Source organism: Podarcis cretensis (genome assembly GCF_951804945.1).
Source record: "Podarcis cretensis genome assembly, chromosome: 13".
Taxonomy (NCBI): Eukaryota; Metazoa; Chordata; class Lepidosauria; order Squamata; family Lacertidae; genus Podarcis; species Podarcis cretensis.
This window is the reverse complement of record NC_137182.1, coordinates 18,621,368-18,640,256: the sequence shown is the minus strand read 5'-3', so window position 1 is coordinate 18,640,256 and position 18,889 is coordinate 18,621,368. Positions and strand designations below refer to the sequence as shown.

General features: G+C 48.7%; 2 protein-coding genes across 7 annotated transcripts in view; both read right to left on the bottom strand.

Moving 5' to 3' along the window:
• SHANK1 (SH3 and multiple ankyrin repeat domains 1) overlaps positions 1-8,956 on the bottom strand; it is a 112,972-nt gene extending 104,016 nt beyond the window's left edge. For 2 of the 6 annotated variants that reach the window (XR_013832407.1, XM_079949212.1), the window contains exon 1: positions 8,404-8,955. The gene's annotated coding sequence lies outside the window, so the exon portion shown is untranslated. Of the gene's footprint in view, positions 1-8,403 lie in introns of all 6 variants that reach the window. The other 4 variants (XM_079949211.1, XM_079949214.1, XR_013832406.1 and 1 more) reach the window with 3 other exon arrangements.
• Positions 8,957-12,258: 3,302 nt separating this feature from the next.
• LOC307200665 (E3 SUMO-protein ligase ZBED1-like) overlaps positions 12,259-18,889 on the bottom strand; it is a 53,744-nt gene continuing 47,113 nt past the window's right edge. Inside the window, exon 7 of the transcript XR_013832411.1 lies at positions 12,259-12,276. The gene's annotated coding sequence lies outside the window, so the exon portion shown is untranslated. The remainder of the gene's footprint in view (positions 12,277-18,889) is intronic.

The window sequence follows — 18,889 nt, the reverse complement described above, 5'->3', positions numbered from 1 at the left end:
CCTCTATCTCTGGAGGCAGAGGGGGCAAATGGATGGGAGGATCCTTGCTGGACCCCTGCCCAGAAATTGCTATTATAGTGGAGGGGGAAAGGTATGTAGATGGATTAGATAGATGGGGAGAGAAATGGAAAATCGGGGGGGGGGTGCTGTGTGTGTCACACCCCCTTGCTGACCCAGCCTCTTTACAACCCCAGGTCAACAAGTCCATTTGAGAGAGGGAAGTGGGAGATCTGGCCCTATCAACTGTGCAGAGCCATGAAACGGGAGCCTGCAGATGCACGCAGAGCACACCGTCCAAATCTGGCATGCAAGGAGCACCGCCTTGCCTGTCAAGGCTGCTGAGAGCTTGATCCTGTGTCAACATCAACCCTAGATGCAAAAGCTTCTCTCTGCGTGTCTCCTCATCCTTTCTGCACCCCTCTAGTGCCACGTGCAGTGGGTGTGAAATGAGGCCAAATGAGGCCAATTCTCCCCGGTGTCACCCATGCACATTTGGCTTACTCTCCTTACACTCACTAGCTGTTCTCTCTCTCTCACTCACGCACACTCTCACATATACATATTTTCAGATTCCTTAGATGCACATGGATGCTGTATATGTGCCACCATGGTTATACAGAATCACAAGCTTATCTTGAGCCTGCTTTGGGCCTGGGAGGTCTGAGCTGGGTCAGCTTTGGCTAAGTTGTTCTCTCTCGGCCTTAGTTCCCTCATCAGAAAAATGGGGATAATTGGCTGAAGGTGCAGGTTCCGAGACAAACAATCACGGGGCTTGCAACTATTTGTGTGTGAAGCAGCAGCAGCAGCTGCAAAAAAAGCTCATGCTATTCTAGGCTGCATCAACAGAAGTGTAGTGTCCTGTCAAGGGAAGTAATAGTACCACTCTAGTCTGTCTTGGTCAGACCACAACTAGAGTCCCGGGCCCAGTTCTGGGCAATACAATTTAAGGAGGATATGGACAAGCTGGAATGCGTGCAGAGAAGGGCGACCAGGATGATCAAGGGTCTGGAAAACAACCCTTATGAGGAACAGTTGAAGGAGCTGGGTAAGTTTAGCATGGAAAAGAGGAGACTGAGAGGAGATGTGATAGCCATCTTCAAACATCTCAAGGGCTGTCACACGTGGAAGATGGAGCAGGCTTGTTTTCTCCTGCTCTGGAGGGTAGGACATGAACCAGTGGCTTCAAGTCACAAGAAAGCAGATTCCGAGTAAACATCAGAAGAATTTTTGGATGGTAAGAGCTTGTTCGACAGTGGAATGGACTCCCTTGGAAGGTGGTGGACCATTAGAGGCTTTTAAGCAGAGGTTGGATGGCTACCTGTCATGGATGTCTTAGTTTAAATTCCTGCGTGGCAGCGGCTTGAACCAGATGACCCTCAGGGTCCTTTCCAACTCTGCAATTCTATGATATGTGCCACATAATACTCTACACAACGCTGCTGGTGTGTTGTAGTGGTTAAGAGTATTTAACTAAGACCTGGTAGACCAGGGTTCACATCTCCACTTGCACTGGGTGAACTTGGGCCAGTCACTGTCTCGTAGTCTAACCTACCTCACAGGATTATTGTGAGGATAAAATAGGGAGGGGGGAACTATGGGTAGCACCTTGAGCTCCTTAGAGGGAAGGCGGGACAGAAATGCAAAATGAAATGATAAAATGAAATGCTAATTCATGGGGTGGGGGTCAGGGGGCATTTTCAGGGGAGAATCAGTAAGTGGGAAGGGATGATTAACCCTCCTCCTCCCGCTTACCTAGGGTGGCGCTGTGGTCTAAAACACTGAGCTTAGGGCTTGCCGATTGGAAGGTCGGCGGTTCGAATCCCTGCAATGGGGTGAGCTCCAGTTGCTCAGTCCCAGCTCCTGCCAACCTAGCAGTTCGAAAGCACATCAAAGTGCAAGTAGATAAATAGGTACCACTCCAGCGGGAAGGTAAACAGCATTTCCGTGCGCTGCTCTGGTTTCGCCAGACGCAGCTTAGTCATGCTGGCCACATGACCTGGGAAAACTGTCTGCGGACAAACGCCACCTCCCTCGGCCAGTAAGGCGAGATGAGCGCCACAACCCCAGAGTCGTTCACGACTGGACTTAACTGTCAGGAGTCCTTTTACCTTTACCTTTTACCCGCTTACCTATTCATTTCTGAAACTCTCTTTCTTGGTATTTTTAATTTGACCCACTCCCCGACCCGCTAGGCATCAAGACCAGAAATATGCCCAGTGAGGGAGAAATGGCCAGGAAGTTATTTGCAGGGTGGGGGGAATGAGTAGTATGGGAAGGGTTAGGTACCGCCCTCCCGGCTGTCAACTCTCCCCTAAAAATGCAGCCCCTGCTTCTACATTTGCAATACCTTGGCAAATGTGGATTAAGGAACACGCATTTGTCGAGATGTGTCATTCCGTCTGCCTTGGCCTATTTTGCAGAGGATGTTGGGATGAGAGATTAAAGAAGGAGAGACTGTCAGTGGTCTTGAACTCCTGGGAGTCAGAATAACAATAAATTAATGCACCCGCCCACATAAAAACCCTTTTTCACACATTTGGAATTCCAAGGGCTAATCTTGCAAAATATTCATTAATCCATATTTGCAGACTTCCCACATATAACATATAACAAAGCATGCCCTCTTCAATATCAGCATGCAACATATATGGATGGTCTCTTTGGGAATCAATCCCAAGGTATCCCTCATTTCCACTGGGGCTTACAGCACTTTTGCCTAATGAAGCCCTTATTAAAGCGCTCTTTTTGGCTACTACAGCGTTCACCCCACATCTCTTGCGACTGCATGGATAGGGCCAATTAACACGGGTCTTCCTTGTGGGGTCAGGACCCTCAAACCCACATCATCAGACCCACCCAGGCGGTTGCAGGCCTTTTGATACGGTTTCAGCGCTGTGGGATGAACCCATAGTCGAGCTAGTGCCACAGCGCTGTGGTAGCACGCCAGGCAAGACCAGCAAATGGATATGGGTACACACAGCACTTGGCAACAGCTTTCGAAATTAGACGGGCACCAGGCGTGTTTTGCGACAGGCAGCCGGCCTTTTGCCAGGAAGTGGAGATGTCACCAGGTTTGGCACCTAACATCTCCATCTGGCTGGCTGGCGTGGCTGCGATGCCATGCCAGTCAGCTGGTCTGCGGGGCAGCACAGCACCAAAAGACACGCCGTGCTGCCCCCATACCATTTGCTTTGTAATCTTGCAAAAGAATTTGCGCCTAGACGTATCCAGGTGGCAACCATAACCTCCCTACATGCTGCCGTTGGTAGGGCAGCAGGTAGGGAGGCCACCAGTAGGGGGAGCCGAAGCAGAGGCAGCTGGTTCTGGTTTTGTCCCCATCCTCCTCCCTCCTGAATTGCACAAGGACAACACTGAGCTGGAGGAAGAGGAGAAAGCTGCCACAGCCAGTGCCACCCACTGGACTGGATGTAAGGAAGGAGACGGACGGGTGTGGGGGATGGAGCTGATGGCAGGCAGAGGCTGGCAGGCAGAGCTCCATTCGCCCTAATGCACCAGCCTCCATTGTCAGAGGCGGCCGGCTCTAGGGGGCTGCTACCGGTGCGGTTGTACCGGGTGTAGAGCTTCTGGAGAGCCAGTGTGGTGTAGTGGTTAAGAGCGGTAGTCTCGTAATCTGGGGAACTGGGTTCGATTCCCCGCTCCTCCACATGCAGCTGCTGGGTGACCTTGGGCCAGTCATACTTCTTTGAAGTCTCTCAGCCCCACTCACCTCACAGAGTGTTTGTTGTGGGGGAGGAAGGGAAAGGAGAATGTTAGCCGCTTTGAGACTCCTTAAAGGGAGTGAAAGGCGGGATATCAAATCCAAACTCTTCTTCTTCTTCTTCTTCTGGGGCGCTGCAGCTGGTGCCACCACTATTATGTCCAATGGAAGGTGAGAGCTTTGGGTAGCGCCACTGCAATTTGAGGTGTCAAGGCCTAGCACTGCATGGAGAGAGGTGCCTTACCACCAAAGTATCACAAACCACCTCAGCAAGTACAAAGAGGTTATCTACACACGAGTCCAGCTTTATGGACCGCTGTTTGAAGGGTCTGCGGAGGATCGCCCTCTGTTTGAAGGGTAGTCCATGTCCAGTTTGAAGATCAGGGCCCATAAAAAGTTGGCACCACCTAGTTGGCAGACCAGAGGCATAGCATGGTGTGTGTGGTCCCGGGCGCACATTTTTGATGGGGTGCAATGAGGGCCCGCTCCGACAGGCATGGAGCCCAGGTAGCTGAGCCCAGGTTGCTCTAGTGGGCAGGTGGATGGATGCAGCTGGCAAGGAGCCTATTTGAGGCGGGCTCCGTTCACCCTCCTGATGTGCGCCCCCACCTCAACTGCCCAGTCCACCAGGAGGGCGTGACACTTGCCCTGCTCCGGGTGCCAGCAACCCATGGCATGCTGCTGCAGCAGACTGAGCAGGCACAAAGACCCTTGCTGTGTGAAGGACTGCCTTTCTATTTTAATTCTAGTGATTATTTCTAATTCTGCATCTATAGCCACGTATGCAATTTAAGAAAATCTTATGGATATCCTGGTCTTCCTTTGCCTTCTTTTTTTCTGGAAGTGTCTGTGTGCATTTCCTCTTGTGTGGTGGGGGGTTCACAAGGCCCCATAGGTAAGGAAGAGGGCCCCTTTGGTATATGCATGGGAAGCATTCTTAACAGCTACCTAATCCTGCCTTTGCAACCATTATACGTGACTCGGTTGCAGATGGCAGAGAAAATCAATCTGAACTGTCCTTGACCTCTGCTGAAAGTTATAAAGTTAGGGTAGATGCTCACAATCTGCTGGACACTGCCAGATTCGCAGGGGCCACAAAGACTTGTACCCGGAGGGGACAGTGTAGCCCAGACAGGAGAAAGAGTAAGCCACCAACGTGCTGGGAAGCCTTGGGCAAACCGCCACTGGCTCCGACTCTGAGCCTCTGCTTAGAATCTGTTCAATGGGAATAACAGTGATCTGCCTCACTAGAAGAGCATGAAAGAAGGATCTCAAGGCACAGGCTTTGCCAAACTTGGGTCACCATGCTTTTTGGGGGGACTACAATTCCCATCATCCCTAGCTAGCAGGACCAGGGGTCAGGGATGATGGGAGTTGTAGTCCAAAAACAGCTGGAGACCCAGGTTTAGGAAACCTTGCATTAGACATGCTCAGAGTAGACCCTTTGCAATTGACGTGCCTAAGTTGGTCATGCCCATCAGTTTAATGGGTCTGTTCTGAATAGGGCGAAGATTGGTTACAACCCACAGACACTGCAATGCCAAGCATGTTTACTCCAAAGTAAGCTCCTGTGGATTGTGTTCATAGAATCACAGAGCTGTAGAGTTGGAAGGGACCACGAGGGTCATCTAGTCCAGCCCCCTGCAATGCAGGAATCTTTTTGCCAAAGGTGGTGCTCGAACCCAAGACCCTGAGATGAGGAGTCCCATGCTCTACCGACTGAGCTATTCAACTAACTTTTACCCAGAGTAGACCCATTGAAAATAATGGGCCTAAATTAGTCATGGCTGTTATGTTCAGTGGGTCTACTCAAAGTAAAAAAATTCTTTCAACTCTTAGTTCTATTGAGCTCAGTGAGCTCTTGCTAATAAATTGTACTTTTGACCACTCAATCCTATGTGCATTTATTCAGAAGTGACTCCTGCTGTGTTCAGTGGAGCTCACCCAGAAAGCTAGAGAGCACAGACTGCAGCTGTATTCACGTTTTCCTGGGAGTAAATTCCATTAACTCAGTACCTCTGGGTTAATCATGCAAAAGCTTGGGCTGTTTAAAGCACCACTGTGGTTAAAGAATGAACAAATGCAGGGACCTCACCAAACAACTCAAGAAACAGAATCCTCCATCACACAAGGATATAAAAGGGCACAATGGTTAGTGTGGCAAATGCCGCGTCCCCCACAATGAGAGGCATGCGCAGCAGAACTCCTACAAGACATCCATGTACAAGGTATTAGGTATAAGAACCTGTAACCTGCAAGATATTAAAACAGGAATACACGGAATTCTGGGGGCCGCAAGTTCATAGTTGGAGGCAGAAAACATAGTCAGACAACAGAATTAAGGAGTCCCAGACAAAATAATGTTTCTAATGTTCCTGTAACCACATGTTGCACAATGTGCAGAGAGAGGTGTACTGTACAAGTAACAAACAGCTCATGATACATTGGTACAATAATCCACGACGGGACAATATACAAGGAAGAAAGCTTTAAATCCCCATAGTTCACAAAGGCCCACAGAGTACAGTGGGAAAATAATGTACTTGTGTTGCGCACACGCATGCACACAGAGCATGCACACCAGCACCTCGAAAGCCACATGGCGACAAACCTACAGCCCAGCATGAGTTCTGCCGCGAGCGAGTGCCAAAGGGGCAGATCGCTCTGAGAAACGGCCGTGTGCCTGCTCACAGATGGACGGTGGCTGCCACACGGCTCATCTATATAATGTGATGGGGAATATGCACATGGAGACCTCGTGGCTACACCCACACGGCAATATGAGAACATACAGATGAATGCATATGCATCCAGGCTGACAAACTCAGAGCTGTGAAAACGCTACACAAGCTCACAAGCACACACACAAATATCTGGTTTATTCATCTGGAGGACATGGAGGAGGTTGGTTCAAGTCTGTGCCTTTTGCAAAACACACCTTCCACAATTGCGATTGTCAACGAATTTGCTCCTTCTTCTTTTTTTGGGGGGTAAAGGTGATAAAAGTGAAAGGCAGGGGAGGAGGGAATGGCAGAGGTGCACACAGATGAAGCGGGGAGGCAGCATGGAGGAAGAACAAGCATTGAAAAAGCGAAACGATAGAGGGCATTGAAGACCCAGCCGCATATGGGATACCTTGCCCAAACCCACTTCGGTTTCCCAGGGTTTTGCAGACACCTCCCACACATTTCCACAAGCCGTTATTCGCGGCCAGGAGAACTAGAAACTTGCTTTTGCATTTTGCAGGAAAGCTGCCGTGGGGACGGTGAAGACCCCAGGTCCTGCCCTTGTGCAGTAAAATCGCCAATGTGCACAGGCAGTTGCAGAGAAGCTCACCTGCCGCACATAGTATATGGCATATGAGCATGTGTGCATGTGAGTGTGTGCGCTCACCGTGAGGCAGGTTTATTTATTTATTATTTATTTACCTGGCACACATGCCAACTGGATCCAGATCTGCTTAAAAGCGCTGACACTCCCTCACCCCCACCCCGGCCATTCAGGAGAAGCATGCTCACAGCCTCTCACACACAAGCACTTATTTGCCTCTCTGTCTATGCACAACTGCAAGCAGACATGGAGACCGAGAGTGAGAGAGGGCTGTTCTTACAAAGGTATGGCCACAGCAAGGAGAGAAAAGCATGCATGACAGGCGTGCACAAGGGCAAATGCATGCATGAAGGTACGGATGCATGAGGGATGTGCAGAAAAAGACAGTGACATGCACACACTCGCACACATGAGGGGGAAAATGCATGCATGATTTTACACCTGCAGATTAAGCACACAAGGATGGCACAATGGTGCACATAATGGCATACAGAAATACAGGCACACAGCAATTTATGTGCACACCCTCCGTCGTACGGTACACTTTCCCCACCACCCCATGCTCCTTCTCCTCCTTTGTCTCTCAACCCCATTACTACCAGCACATCTGCACATAGCTACCAAAATGCACACGCCACCACAAGCATAGGCTGACAACCCCAGGCACCCGTTCCTCATTCCACCCCGTATATAGGTCTACACGTGTGCAAGTGTGCAGACGCCGAGCTCAGCCCACATGCCTCAGCCAAGCTGCCCACCTTGCGCATGGAAACTCATGCCCGCACACCAGCCCCCCTCACGCCCATTTGCAGGAAGCTTCGGCACCCCAGTTTCTGGAAGAAGCTCCCCCCCCCCACTGCCTGCGGACTACCAAGACATACATGCGTGTGAGAAAGGCACTCACGCGTAAAGCACATTTTCTCACTCACCTCTGTGCCATAGTAGATGCGCCCCCACACCCCAGCTCACAAGCGGAAAGCCCCCACATGGGGTGGTTTTTTTTTGAAAGTGGGGGCTCCGGAGGGGGGCGTGGCAGGGTCCACAGAGGTGGCCGCACGCGGTGGCTCCGCTGTCACCTCCGGTGCGGCCCCCCCCCCCAATCCACTCCCCGTGTCACAGCACCGCCATTCCCTTTCCCCATCGTGGGAACCCCCAGCTCTCCTCCCCAGCCGAAGCGGGTGACGTTTCGCCTCCCACGCGAGAAGAAGACCGACTCCCCCACGCACCCCCGCCAGGCGGTCCCCCCCCCCCCCGCACACCCTGAAGCGGTTCACCCACGCGTGCAGCCTCCCCCCCCCACGCGCGCTCTCCCCGATTCCCAGCTTAACCTCCCCCACCCCATCACCCCACGTTACCTGCCAAGGATGGGAGCCGCTCAGCACATGGTCTCCTTTCGGGGGGGACCCTCCGCCCGGTCCCCCCCACCCCTCCTCCGGTTCACCACTCCTCCTCCTCCGCCGCCGCCGCCCGCCTCTCTCCGCCGGGTAGTGTCCTTGTGGTCCTTGCGCGGGGAGGTGGGCGGGGAGCGATGGGGGTCCAGATGTTTCCTCGGGGAAAGGGAGGGGCGCGGGAGAAAGCGGGCTAAGGAGAAAAAGGGAAGGTGCCTATCTAGATAGAGAGAGAGAGAGAGCGGTCTTTGGGGGGTGGGGTGGGGTGGGGGGCATTTTCAGGCTTGCATGGCGGCGCCCTTTGCTGCCTGCGATCCGGGCAGTCTCCCAGGGCTGCGCTGCTTGCCAGCCGCTCCCTCCCTTGCCTGCCTGCCTACCTCCCACCCTCCCAGCGCTGGAGCGAGGATGCTCTCTCTCTCTCTCTCTCTCTCTTTTTCAGCCGCCCCGCCCCCACCCCTGCTCCCTTTTTTTGCTGTTCAGGAATGCACGGTTCTGGCGAGCCCACCTCCTCTTCCCTCCCCAATCTCATTCATAAGGTCACGTGGGTGTGAATCTTGGGAGGGGGCCGCTGGAGAAGGAGCGCGATCCGGCAACCACACCCCCTCCCCATCTTCGGCCACTTAAGCCCCAACCCCGCATCTCCTTTGCACACGCCCATCCACTCTTCCTCTCGCTAACCCCCAGGTCCTCACCCCGCACCCCCTCCCTGCAACCTCCCCCCCCATTCCCACCCCCCTGAGGCGCCCGCGGGTGCCTCCTCTCCTCCTTTTTTACGTCCCATTTATCCATCATCTCAGATCTCTTCTGCTGCTGCTGCTGCTGCTGCTGCTGCTTCCTCGGGGATCAGCCTCATTTCCATCCCTCCGTTTATAATCGCGCGGCTGCTCTCCCTTCCAGGAGACTTCTCCGACCCTGCCAGCATCTCTAGAACCAAGCCAGTCTCTTCCTCCACACCTGCAGCCACCTCGACAGGTGAGGTTTACATCAGTTTGGGCTTTCAGAGGCAGAAAGTGAGAGCAAACTGACCTTGACCAAAAGGTGCAGTTCCTTTCTCTTCCCCTTTGTACCTTTCATCCTCTTTGGCTGGCAGGTATGGATATTGGCCCCAGACACACACACACTGCATCGGAGCACCATCCTTACACCCCAAATCCCTCTTCCATGCCCATATCTCCAGGTGTCCGTCTCCTCGCTGAATATTTGGCCTCACCTACAGGTACTGGCCTCACCTACAGGTACTGGTGGGACGCAGGTGGCGTTGTGGGTTAAACCACAGAACCTAGGACTTGCCGATCAGAAGGTCGGTGGTTTGAATCCCTGTGACGGGGTGCGCTCCCATTGCTCAGTCCCTGCTCCTGCCCACCTGGCAGTTCGAAAGCACGTCAAAGTGCAAGTAGATATATAGGTACCGCTCCGGCGGGAAGGTAAACGGCGTTTCTGTGCGCTGCTCTGGTTCACCAGAAGCGGCTTAGTCATGCTGGCCACATGACCCGGAAGCTGTACGCCAGCTCCCTCGGCCAATAGAGCGAGATGATCACCGCAACCCCAGAGTCGGTCATGACTGGACCTAATGGTCAGGGGTCCCTTTACCTTTACAGGTACTGGGTACCACCAGAATGGCTTGTGGCCTTCCCCATATCTGTGCCATTGCTGGGTACCAGTCCTACTTGCTTATCCCAAGATGAGCAAACATCCCTAGAACCCCCATCCTCATCCCTAGGCTCCCTTCTTAGCTGGAGGTACCAGACGTCCAACGAGGTGGCTTGGAAAAGGTAGCATTGATGGCAGTGGTGTCTGTCACTTATTGGAGCTGATAGGGTTTGAGGCAGGGGAGCCAACAGTAGGTGGTGAAATAGGCAATGACAGGCAGAGGCAACTAATTTTGCCCCCATCCTCCTCCTTACTGAGGTGTACCAGGACAAGGCTGAGACTAAGGAGGAGGAGGAAGCTGCCACAGTCAGTACCACCCTCTGGGTCTGGTTGTAAGTATGAAGGCTGGTGGGATCCCAGCTGAGGTTGGTGAGGTCGTGCCCCGGTTCCCCTAATGGACCAACCTTGTGGAATGTATTAAAAGGTAGGGATGCCTGTGGGATCGATAAGGCAATGCCTGGCTATGATACTCAATAGTATCATAGCAATACTGAGAAATGAGACTCATAAAGGCAGATAATATGTTGTACACACAAGGCTGTACAACAGGACTCCCAATATTGCTAGACCACAACTCCTATCATTCCTAACCATTGGCCATGATGGCTGGGGCGGATGGGAATTGGAGTCCAACAACATCCAGAGGGAACAAAGCTTCCTTAATCCTGCTGTATAAAGTATATGAATCCTGGCATTCATTCATAATTTATTTGTTATAAGCATGCATTTTATTGTAAGTAGCATTTATTGTGTTTTTAACGGTTATAGCACAACAAAAAGTAGAAACAGAAACAGCAGGAAAGGCAAACTGGAGGAATTTACAGGAAAGCCTGCCCCATTCCAGGTATGCACATTATATGAAGGGAAAATAAAGAAGTCAAGTTATCATTCCAAGTATCCGAAACTTATGGAGATGATTGTCAAGAGAAGGTGCTCTTTGCCATATACAGTGGTACCTCAGGTTAAGTACTTAATTCGTTCCAGAGGCCCGTACTTAACCTGAAACTGTTCTTAACCTGAAGCACCACTTTAGATAATGGGGCCTCCTGCTGCTGCCGCACCACCGGAGCACGATTTCTGTTCTCATCCTGAAGCAAAGTTCTTAACCTGAAGCACTATTTCTGGGTTAGCGGAGTCTGTAACCTGAAGTGTATGTAACCCGAGGTACCACTGTAGTAAATAAAAGTATGCCATACCATATAAAAGGAGTCCTTGCCTAAATTTCAGATTATGTGTGATTTCCCCCCCCCTCCACTGCCCTATAATCTCCATGTTCCATAAAGAGATATATCATCTGTCCAATCTGAGGTCTTGAGCAGTTTTCCATAATATAAGTATTTTTATACCAATGTTCCATCATATTCCCAGGGTGGCTCTCTCCCCCCCCCCCCCGCAATAAAATAACACAATGAAAAAGTGCATTCAAAAATAAAATAATCTGAAAGCCATAAAGTTATAAAAGCAATGTGAAACCTAGTTGCAGCTAGAAAAGCTCAGGAAAATAAAAAACAGGTCTCTTCTGCCAGTTATAAAGGACAATATAGTTTAAAATGTGTGTGATGCTGTACTATAGCCAGCAATGGACACATTTAAAGCACACATGACCGAGCAATTGATCCTGGTTTATGTGTGACTCTGCAGTATAGCCAGTGATAGGCATGGGCCATAGTCTCTGGCATGGCTAGCATATACAATGTGTGAAGAAGAGAGTACACACTGACATCCTTGGGACATAGACTAATTGGGGAGGAAAGGGCAGAGCGCAGGCACTCAGGATAGCTCAGTTGGCTGGAGTGTGCTGAGCATAATAGCAGCAGGGGTCAGCAACCTTTTTCAGCAGGGGAGCGGTCCACAGTCTCTCAGACCATGTGGTGGGCCAGACTATATTTTGGAAGAAGAAAAAAAGAACGAATTCCTATGCCCCACAAATAACCCAGAGATGCATTTTAAATAAAAGCACACATTCTATTCATGTAAAAACACCAGGCAGGCCCCACAAATAACCCAGAGATGCATTTTAAATAAAAGGACACAGTCTACTCATGTAAAAACATGCTGATTCCTGAACTGTCCACGGGCTGGATTTAGAAGTCAATTGGGCTGCATCCGGCCCATGGGCCTTAGGTTGCCTACCCCTGCCATATAGGATCCTGCACTGCAGGGGGTTGGAAGAGATGATCCTCAGGGTCCCTTCCAGCTCTACAATTCTATGCTTTGTATGGAAAAGGCCCTGTGTTTAATTCCCAGGATTGCCAAGCAGGGCTGGGAGAGATCCCAGCTAGATGGGCCAATATTCAGACTCTGTATATGTTCCAATAAATGTTACTGCCATCTGTAATTTCCCCACACCGCATGTGAAACTTGCTATCTGACGTGCCTGGGCCATAGAAATGCACACAAAGTTGGTGTTCAGAAAGACTGGTGAATTACATGTAAATACACTCCTATCCACTGGCAAATACGGACCTACCCCACTGGGATTGTAATTTATTTGTCATCTGCTCCCCACCTCCAGCTACTTTGGACTACAATTCCCATCACCCCTTCTATACTATGATACTACTATCAGTTGTACTATACTATGATACTGTGGAAGGACATGTGGATCCAGAATTGGCCTCTGCAGTCACTTACGGACTCATTGTTAAAACCCTGTTTATGGAAGACAATCTTAATAGGCTACGAGTGATTGCCAAAGAAGAAGACTACGATACGTATCTTGTACAGTGGTACCTTGGTTCTCCAACTTAATCCGTTCCGGAAGTCTGTTCCAAAACCAAAGCGTTCCAAAACCAAGGCACGCTTTCCCATAGAAAGTAATGCAAAATGAATTAATCCGTTCCAGACTTTTAAAAACAACCCCTAAAACAGCAATTTAACATGAATTTTACTATCTAACGAGACCATTGATCCATAAAATGAAAGCAATAAACAATGTACTGCAGTCACACATACAATCAGTCAGTAGCTGAACTGGGTTCCACACAGTCACAAAAACAAAAAGAGCCACAAAAATACAAAATAAATAGCGAAAACAGACAAACCTCAGTGTAACACTCAAAACAGAAGTGTGGCACTCAAAACGGAAGAGTAACACTCAAAATTGGGCACGTTTGACTTCTGAAAAAAGTTTGCAAACCTGAGCACTTACTTCCGGGTTTGCAGTGTTTGGGTTCCAAGTTGTTTGAGAACCAAGGCGTTTGTTGTATCTGCAGTGTCCCGTGCACAGCGGAATGATGTGGAATACGTGCACATACTCTATATTGCTTTATTTACATTTCAAAGCTGGTAGATTACAGAAAAACATCTTGCCTCTGCCGGAGCAGAGAAAACATCCTCTCTCCTCTAGAGCACGGAGAGAAGCACTGAGAGAACAGTGAATAACAGGAAACCAGTGTACGTCACATCCAGTCTCCTTTCCTGTGAGAAACTCCAACAGCAACTCTGACTGGAATGTAAACATTGTCTTGTGACAAGCATTTCGCTGCACAGTGAAGAGAGCAGAAACCAACATCCTCCCCCTTTCTGTGAACATCACTGGGCAGCGTGTTCGTACAATATCAGTACAAACCCAACTTCTGCACATAGGTACAGTGTTGATCCCTTGATACAATCTTGGACAATACATCAGCAGGAATTTCATTACCTGGCATATAGGATACCGTTACGAGTCCCTTCTGAATACGTTCCCTAGCATGTTGCAGCTTCAATTGCAAGTGCTTCGTGCTTTGCTTACAACCTTCAGAATTCAGCAAAGCCAAACATGCTTTGTTGTCCTGGTAAACCTGGATTGGACATTTGACAGGAATTTTCATGTCTTTGCACAATTGTAACAACCATTCACAATCTTTGAGTGAATAAGACAGTGCGTTCAGTTCAGCTTCACAAGTACTTAAGCTAACTGTTGTTTGCTTCTTGCATGACCAATCAAATAGACCCTGATTGTACATGTAGCAAACTCCAGACGTGCTTTTCCTGTCTGTAGTGTCACTTCCAAAACTTGCATCTGCAAATATCTCAAGACCACCAGACTTCTGATTGTTAAATCTCAGTCTGTAATGCATAGTGCCTTTCAAATACCGCGCTATGCGTTTCAGAGCTTTCCAATCTTTAACAGTAGGATTGTTGACTTGTCTGCTTAGCAAATTACAGCTAACAGCAATGTCTGGTCTTGAACATCTGGCAATGAAGTTTAGCTTGCCTAGCACACTTCTGTACAGTGTAGTGTCAGAAAATGCTTCTTCAGTGTCATCTACCTGATAACCTGTTGTCATCGGTGTGTCTACAGGGTTAGCATCCATCAGGTTTAGTTTGCTTAACACATCAGCAATTTTCCGTGACTGGTGTACTAGAATGTTACCATCTTGATCTCTTTCTATTTCCAGAGATAGGTAGTTGTTTACCTCACCAAGATCTTTCATGTCAAAGTGTTCTTTCAGTTGAGCTAGGGCGTTATTGTACATTGTGACATCCTTCCAAAAGAATAAAAGATCATCAACATAAAACAAGCAATACAGTTTCTTTTGCCCCTCCTCTTTGACAAATACACATGGATCAGCTTTCCCTTGCATAAAACCTAGAGAAAACAATACTTCAGTGAGTTTTGTGTGCCAACACCGTGCACTTTGTTTGAGACCATAAAGGGACTTTTTCAGAGCACAAACAAATCCCTGTTTTACCTGTACGCCATCAGGTGGAAGCATATAAAGAGATTCACCTAGAGATCCGTACAGAAAAGCTGTATTCACATCGTGGTGACTAATGTGTAGATTCTCCTCTGCAGCTAGCTTGAGCATAAGCCTAATGCTCTCATACCTCACTGTGGGTGAGTAGGTCTCGTGATAGTCTTCACCTGGTACCTGTGCAAAACCTCTGGCTACCAATCTGGCTTTGTGTCTGACTATCTTGCCATTTTGATCAGTCTTCGCTTTGAAGACCCATTTGCTTCCAAGCAGTTTCATTCCTGGAACTACTGGAACTAGTTCCCATGTTTTGTTCCTTTCCAAGGAATCAAGCTCAGCCTTCATGGCATTTAACCATGGCTCAGCTTCCTTTGAATCCAAATCCTGGATTTCTTGGAAACTTGAAGGTTCAAATACCTTTTTGGAGCTTTTAACAGCTGTTACTGCTATCTTGGCAAACTCATCAGCAAATCTCTTTGGAGGTCTACCTTTTGTGGCTCTTTGTGACCTTCGAATTAGCCTTAAGTCTTCAACACTCTCCTCTTCCTTCTTAGGAGAAAAGTGACCTATTGTGAACAATGGTTCCTCCAATTCTTGATCAGAGCTTTCAGAGGGTCGCATAGAGGCTTTCGCACTCTTGAAATCCTCTGAATCACCCGATTCAGTTTCAGACTCAGAATCAGAACTTTCATCAGTGGGTGTGGGTTGCTGTGGTTGCTTTTGACTATCCTCAGTCTCATCACTGTCATCAGGGTAACATTGGAAAATTCCCACATTCTCCCCCCACTTGGCATTGTACTCAACACTTCTTGTGAGCTTAATAGTCTTAGAGTCAGTCATCCTTATTCTGTAAGAACCTTTCTCATAACCTAGAAAGATACCATGCAAACCACGCTTGTCTAACTTGGAGTTTTGTGGTGAGTGAACCCACATGTCAGAACCAAAAATTTTCATGTGTTTGATGTATGGCTTCTTGCCAAACATCTTCTCATAGGGGGTACAACCAATCGCTGAAGATAACCTGCGATTATAAATGTAAACAAAACACGAGAGAGATTCGGCCCAATAACTCTCTGGAAGATTGGCATCATGCAGCAAGGTTTTTAACCCTTGAAGCAATGTTTGATTTGCTCTCTCGCAAAGTCCATTCTGCCATGGCGAGCGAGGACTAGACAAATCGTGTTGAATTTCTTTCTCAGACAGAAAAGCTTCAAACTGCTGAGAAGTGAATTCCCCCCCGTGATCAGTGAAAATAATTTTTATCTTCTTACCATGCACATTTTCCAACCAAGCACAGAATTCCTTGAACCTAGGAAAAGCCTCTGATTTCTGCTTGAGATTGTACACATAAATATACCTGGAAAATGCATCAATGAGAACCATGAAGTACCTATTACCACCCAAAGAGGGCGCTAGGGGTCCAACCAAATCAGCATGAACAATTTGGTATGGTTCTGTAGCTTGCCTACTAGGCACCTTACCTTTCACAGCCATTTTCACCTTGTTTGCTGCGCATGCCTTGCACTTCATGTGGTACCTGCAGGGTTTAATAGTCATACCTTCAACCAAGGCAGGCATTTTAGATACTGCCTCAAAATTCAAATGACCAAATTTTCGATGAAAATCGTGAATACATTCTGCATGCAAACTTTTGTTGGAACCTGCAATGCAACAAGTGTCATCCTGCACAACATCATCATAATACAAAACATACAAACGATCAACATATTCAGCATACAATACATAATCATTTTTCTTTGTGATGATGCACCTTTTGTTCTTAAAGGAAACGTCAATTTTCCGCTCATTCAGCTGTCCAACGCTGAGCAGATTATGTTTGGCATCTGGCACATAAAGTACATTCTGTATCGATAAGTCCAAACTGTGAAGAACAACAGTTCCGTAGCCTTTACTGGGGATTGTGTGGTCATCCGCCTGGTGAATTGCACCTTCCTGCGGTGTAAAAGACACGAACAGTCGCTTATCGTTGCACATGTGATGGGTTGCAGCCGAATCAACCACGAAGAAAGATCTAGACGTCTTCTGGACCTCTGCAACTTTTGGAGTGAAGCGTGAGACCATTGCTTTGGGCTGCGTTGTCCTGGACACCGGACCTTTGCCTTTGCTCTGGCCTTTTCCACGCGATGAGCTTTCGCTGCGCTGCTCTGTCTTGGCCCTGGGATATTTGCATTCCCTCTTCATATGGCCTAGACGTCCACACGAATAGCATTTCACTGCCTTCAAAGCTTTGGCGCCATCTGGTGGTTCCACTGCACTCTGGGATGACGTCTGTGAAGACTCCCCCTTTCCCATGCAGCTATCACCCTGGCGGTCTGCTTTTTTCTGAATCATGGCAGTATCACAAGCTACTCTGAGCTGAGCATGTGGCTGATTGGCATCAGATTCCCCATTTGCATCAGCCAGCCTTCTGCAGCTAGCCATCATGACTCTGGCATTAGCCTTCTGCGTCATCTCTGCTGCTTTAAATCAAGCTGCTTTATACAAGCTGCGTCTCTGCTGCTTCAAGCCTCATTCCAAAGGCAAGTTCAAAAGTGCTTTCTCTCTGCTGCCTTAAATCAAGCTGCGTCACTGCTGCAGCTGCTTTATTCCAAAAGCACTTTTAAAAGTTACTTTCGATTTCCCCAGCATAGGAACTTGAGCCTTTGATCCTTTGCCTGTGCCCGGCAAATGGACATAAAATCGCAAAGTCCAGCCATAAAGCCATTAATTAGATGCTGGCAGGCTGCCCGGAGGAGTAGCACATACCTCATCAATCATCTTGACGCGCAGAGATAGCGTCCGATCCGTCCCTCTGCCGCTGTTCCGATTACCGGAGCCCATTCCCAAGAATGATTGCGTTCTTCTGGGCCCGGAACCAAAAAATGTTGTATTTGCAGTGTCCCGTGCACAGCGGAATGATGAGGAATATGTGCACATACTCTATATTGCTTTATTTACATTTCAAAGCTGGTAGATTACAGAAAAACATCTTGCCTCTGCCGGAGCAGAGAAAACATCCTCTCTCCTCTAGAGCACGGAGAGAAGCACTGAGAGAACAGTGAATAACAGGAAACCAGTGTACGTCACATCCAGTCTCCTTTCCCGTGAGAAACTCCAACAGCAACTCTGACTGGAATGTAAACATTGTCTTGTGACAAGCATTTCGCTGCACGGTGAAGAGAGCAGAAACCAACAGGTACCACTGTATCTTCTAATAGCAGCTCATTCTCGGAGAGCAGAGCTTTATGCAGCCAAAACAACACCAGCAGCGTACAAGGAGATTAGCAGCAGGCTTGGGAGCACATCAAGATTTGCTGAAACAGAGCGCATGTTGCGGGAGGAAAACCCTCAATGGGGAGGGGATCCCAAAAGCAGGCATTAGTGTGCTCTGAGTGTGCTCAGACTGAGTGTGCTCATTGGGCATGGTGTGCTGACTGATGGTTGGAAACAGAAAACTCGGTAGGAGGTGCAGTGGCAGTGATGAAGTTTGGCGTGTAAGAGGGCAGCAGCCACAACCACACCCCCAAGGAGTATCCAGAACAAAGGAATTTTACCACCTCATCACTAGCCTTTCAAGAACGGCTTAACTTTTCTTGTAGCCCAGCCTCAGCTCCTATACAAATGGATGCTTTAGCTGAGATGCAGCGGGTTGAACTAGATGACCCTCCCAACTCCGTGATTCTTTGATTACCTGGAAGGAAGCTCCATTGAACTCAGCGGTGCTTATTTCTGGCTGCAAAGGTTAAATGTGCAAAAGACTCCAAAGATCTTCAGCTTTTAAAATTAGAAGTACAAACATTCTTGCAAGGAAGGGTTACCATTCAAACCGCTAGTGTGGAAATACGAGCCCACATGAAAGAAAAGGACCTGAGAGCCTCTTTTATGTCTTCATTCAGCCCATCATTTGCTCTGGGCCTTCCGGCAGATTACTGCATTGCTCTTGCTCTGTCCTATAGCTGTGTTCCCTTGCATTCTCGCTCCGCTCCACCACTGGGAAGGGAAATGGAATGGAGTATCCTGCAAAAGGGCATGGCTGGCTGGCTGGCAGGCACCCTGAACATGAGCACTCCACACTGCAATGTTACATTATACTATATCGATCAGCCTTGCCTTTTAGCCCA